The sequence below is a fragment of the Tenrec ecaudatus genome, chromosome 2 (genome assembly GCF_050624435.1).
Source record: "Tenrec ecaudatus isolate mTenEca1 chromosome 2, mTenEca1.hap1, whole genome shotgun sequence".
Classification (NCBI taxonomy): Eukaryota; Metazoa; Chordata; class Mammalia; order Afrosoricida; family Tenrecidae; genus Tenrec; species Tenrec ecaudatus.
The window spans coordinates 140,967,433-140,972,569 of record NC_134531.1 but is presented as its reverse complement, the minus strand read 5'-3'; the positions used below and the strand labels follow the sequence as shown (position 1 = coordinate 140,972,569).

At 51.1% G+C, this 5,137-nt stretch overlaps 1 pseudogene; it reads left to right on the top strand.

The window, feature by feature from the left end:
• Positions 1 to 3,534: 3,534 nt before the first annotated feature.
• LOC142441003 (eukaryotic translation initiation factor 3 subunit H pseudogene) lies at positions 3,535 to 4,745 on the top strand (annotated as a pseudogene).
• The last annotated feature ends 392 nt before the right edge of the window (positions 4,746 to 5,137 follow it).

Here is a 5,137-nt window from a genome sequence, read left to right as displayed (position 1 = left end):
CCAGAAACAAGGGAGCCATCTGGGTTCCGTGTGCCTCTTGGAGAGCTAACTGCCATTCTCAGGGTAGAACAGCCCCTGCATTTCCCAGGCTGTAGTTCTTTATGGGATTGGAAGTCTTATCTTTCGACTTGGTGGATTTGAACCACTAACCTTGTGGTTAGTTAGCATCCTAAGGAATAACCCACTCTGCACTGTGGAGGAGCCCTGAGGGGTAGAGGTTATGTGTTGAGCTGTGAGCTGCAGGGTCGGTAGTTTGAAATGAACAGCCTCTCCACAGGAGAAGGGTGGGCCTTTGCTCCTGTGAAGTGTTACAGTCCCAGAGACTCACAGGGCATTTTACCCCGCCCAACAGCGTTTCCACGAGTCGTCATGCACTCGATGGCAGTGAGAGATTATCCTAGAGGGATGAGAGCTCTGAGCCTGCGGCACAAACCCTACAAACATGGTGCTGAGGGCCGGGAGTCTTCGGACCCTCGTGTTGCCACCCCTTCCCATTGGGCCACCAGGACTCTCTTACCCACAGTCACGCTGTCGCATTGCTGCTAGGGCCCATGAAAGCCCGTTCTGACCCACATCAACCTTATGCACCCCAGAACAAAACACTGCCTGGTTCGGTGCCATGCTCACCGTCGTTCCCAATGCCTGAGCCCGTGACTGCGGCCGCGGGGTCCCTCCATCTCCCCAAGGGCCTTCCTCATTTTCACTGCCCCTCTAGACTACTGAGTATGATATCCTTCCTCAGGAACAGGTCTCTCCTGGCGACATGTCTCCAGCATGCAACACAAAGTCTCACCCTCCTCGCCTGTAAGGAGGATGGTGACCGCGCTTCTTCCAAGACAGATTTGTTGGTCGTTCGGGCAGCCCACGACACTTTCCACACAGGGGTTAGAATGCCAACACACCCATTCAACTCACGATGGTGGGGACCATCTGCCCACAGCTTTATTTAGAAGGGCATGCAGGGAAAATAAAACAATATCTCGCACGTGCCCTGCAGACCGGCCACCAGGAAGAGCGGCTAGTGATCATGCTGGCAGCCAACGGCGAGACTGCCCATCACTGAAGGACTTGGGTGCTCGGCGATGCCCCCATCCACACTTTCTTGAGCTATCTGTTATTACAGGACCGCCCCCACTGCAGAGTCTACAACAGCGTTGTTTAAACAAAGAATCTTTCTGTTGAGTGACACCAAGATGGGGGCCATCGATGACCAAACCCGACAAGGTGAACGCTGTGTGTCCTACCAGCCAAAGCAAACTTGCTGCCATCGGGTCAGCCTGACTCGCAGTGACCCTCCGGGCCAGAGAACTGTCCCTGCGGGTTTTCAAGACTGTGGATCTTTAGGAGAGCTTAGAAAGCCTCCTCTTTCTCCCCTGTGCCAGCCAGGTATGTGAAATCCTTTACCTGAACACTTAGTGTCCAACAGACGATGCTGTGAGGCAACCCCAAGCCTACCTGAAGGTACGCATCTGCCGAAGGCCGTTGCTCGGTCTCCCCCTGCCGTGACGGATCTGTGGGCACTGGAAGCCATCTCCTTCCCAGCCCAAGGGATTTTATTTTTCCATGCTGTGTTAACAAGTTGCCTTTGAAGACACACTAATTTCAGAAAAAGGTTTGTTCCTAAACTCCCGCTAAAGCGTATTTATGCTCGGCTCTTCCTTCATTTAATTAAAAACAAGAAGCCCGTGTTTGATGTGTGTGGTGCCGTGTTTGAGGCCGTCTCCCCATGCCGGTGCTTCCTTTAAATAAAGCCACGCTGTGTTCATCAAAACCGAGTTTCTGCCTGGGAAAGAAAGAAGCCCTTGGGCGAGGAATCCCTGTGACGCAGGGGGAGCGGACACCCAGCCCCACCAGTGCTGAATGAACACCCTGGCTGGAGGGCCAGGCAGATGGGGCAAGCACGATGCGCCCTACCCTACACGTGCAGAAACAGGGGCCCAGAGAGGCAATGCGCTGGCTCACAAAGGGTGCACGTGGCAGAGCCCGAGCTGGAGTGCCCTGGGAAGGCTCCCTCCCTGCCTTCTGGCCCCTCGGCAGCCCCAGACCCTGTGGGTGAAGGTGGAGGAGATACCAGGTAAAGCAGATTCTATGCATCCCCTCTCTCGCCATCCCAACAGTCTGAGGGGTTACCCTTCCATTCAGTGGGGCAGGGGGTGGAGGTGGTGGGTGGGAGGAGTCATTGCTGGGTTTAAGAACACTTTCCGTGAGGCCTGTGCCTCAAGCCAAGATCAGAGCCAGGAAACCCAAGAATGCTATCTACCCCCTAGCCTGCCCTGACAGAGTGGTGTGGCTCTAAACATTATCCATTTACCAAAACCTTGAACTCACTGCCATTGAGTCAACGCAGACTGACAGTGACCCTAAAGGGCGGGGTAGGACTGCCCCTGTGGGCTTCTGAGACCGCCACTCTTTACAGGAGCAGAAAGCTTCATGTTCTTCCACCGAGCAGCTGGTGGTTTGGAACTGCTGACCTTGTGGTTAGCAGCCCAGTGCATAAGCACTCTGCCACCAAAGCTGCTTCACCATGAAGTAAAAGGAGGTGGAGTACAGGAACCATATCAACGATGCCAGTGGAAAGAGACCTGGAAAAGCTCAGTATTATCAGTTAGGACAAGGCCAGAAGTTAATTTCTGTACAGATCATCCAATGTGCATGTGTAAGGTCAATTTGAAGCTGAAAAGCAAAATTAAGACCATGAGAAACAAACCAAAATCTTGAGTACATATCACCGGAATTTAGAGACCATCTCAAGAATAGATATGACGCATTGGATGCTAATGAGTTGTGGATTGACACCAAGGACATTAAACACGAAGGAAGCAGCGAGTCAATAATAAAAAGAGACGGGCTGCATGTCAGAAGAGAGACTTACTCTTGGATGCAGAGTAGCTACAGTGAATGGACGGAAGGAGAAGTTTAAGAGTTGGATAGAACATTTCAAAGAGCAGCTGAGGAATAGAAAGGAAAGTATCATGATGAAACATGCAAAGACCTGGATTTGGAAACTCAGAAAGGAAGGCCACCCGGTCATTTCTCAAGCTGAAAGAACCAAAGAAAAACCTTCCAAGCCTCAAGTTACGATGTTGAAGGATGTGATGGGCAAGCTACTGACCGACTCGGGAAGCATCCAAAGAATGCGGAAGGGATCCACAGAGTTATTCTACCAGAAGGAACTGGCTAATGTTCAACCATGTCAGGAGCTAGCATATCATCAAGGACCACTAATGGCACTGAAGGAGGAAGTCCAAGTTTCAGCAAAGGCATTGATAAAAACACAAGACGCCAGGAATTGATGGACTATGAACTGAGACGTGTCAACACACAGGTTCAGCGATGGATGCACCAGCTCCTCTAAGCCCAGAACTGTGAAAGTCAGCTACTTGGCCAACTGACTGGAAGAGACCTGTATGCATGTGTGTTAGACCGGGTTGACTAGAGAAACAAATCCAGGGACATTCATGTGTGTGTGAGAGAAAGAGCTTTACACCAAGGAGTAATTGCACATCAAGAAAACATCCAAGCCCGCTGTCCGGCTGGAAAGATGGCGTCCCGCAAGGAAGGCACTGGACCAGCAACCACCACTTCCACCTCTGCGACCGGCGCTGCAGGGAAGGGCAAGGGCAAAAGCGGCTCCGCAGACTCGGCCGTGAAACAAGTGCAGATCGATGGCCTGGTGGTATTAAAAATAATCAAGCATTATCAAGAAGAAGGACAAGGAACTGAGGTTGTCCAAGGAGTGCTTCTGGGCCTGGTTGTCGAAAATCGGCTTGAAATCACCAACTGCTTTCCTTTCCCCCAGCACACGGAGGATGATGCCGATTTTGATGAAGTCCAGTATCAGATGGAGATGATGCGGAGCCTTCGCCACGTGAACATTGACCACCTCCACGTGGGTTGGTACCAGTCCATGTTCTATGGCTCGTTCGTCACGCGGGCACTCCTGGACTCGCAGTTCAGTTACCAGCACGCCAACAAGGAGTCCGTGGTGCTCATGTACGATCCCATAAAAACTGCCCAAGGGTCTCTTTCACTGAAGGCATACAGACTGACTCCGAAACTGATGGAAGTTTGTAAAGAAAAGGATTTTTTCTCCTGAAGCATTGAAAAAGGCAACGATCACCTTTGAGCACATGTTTGAAGAAGTGCCGATTGTAATAAATTCACATCTGATCAACGTTCTGATGTGGGAACTTGAGATGAAATCAGCGGTTGCAGATAAACGCGAATTGCTCAGCCTTGCAAGCAACAACCATTTGGGGAAGAATCTACAGTTGCTGATGGACAGAGTGGATGAAATGAGCCAAGATACAGTTAAATACAACACGTACATGAGGAACACTAGCAAGCTGCAGCAGCAGAAACATCAGTACCAGCAGCGGTGCCAGCAGGAGAATATGCAGCGTCAGAGCCGAGGAGAGCCACCGCTCCCTGAGGAGGACTTGTCCAAACTCTTCAAGCCCCCCCAGGCCCCGGCCAGGATGGACTCGCTGCTCATTGCAGGCCAGATTAACACTTACTGACAGAATATTAAGGAGTTCACTGCCCAAAACCTAGGCAAACTCTTCATGGCCCAGGCTCTACAAGAATATACCAACTAAGAAAAGGAAGCTCTCAGAACTGGAGTTAACGTGGACTCTTGAGAGCACACGGGGACAACTGTTGGATTGAAAAGTACAGAAGATTTTCTAAGGCCATTGCTTGCTTTGGCTGTAATGCCTCTTTTCAAGCCAAAAAATAAAATTAAAGCATGTTTTAATAGTAAAAAAAACAACAAAAAAGCATCCAAGCCCAATCCAAATCAAGCCCATAAGTCTAAAACTAGACCAAAAATCCCTCTTCACACTCACGCAGCTGCATGCAATGGTGGAGGCTGCAGGGCGATCACAGGCCTGTGCGTGCAGTGTTGTGGATTCAATGGCGGTGGAAGCTTCACAAGGCTCTGGTAGGTCTCAGCCCCGTGGCTCACCAGCTGGAAGGTGAAGCAGTCAGAGAGTGTGGCCTGCCTCCAGCGAGCCATTTATCTCCGCTGCCCTCCAATCAAGCTGCGGCCTGAGGGTCAGGCTGAACTCTGCCCCCATGTTCCTATGGGAGCCATGTTGGCACACACACAGCAACTATCACAGTGTGCTCCCTCCCA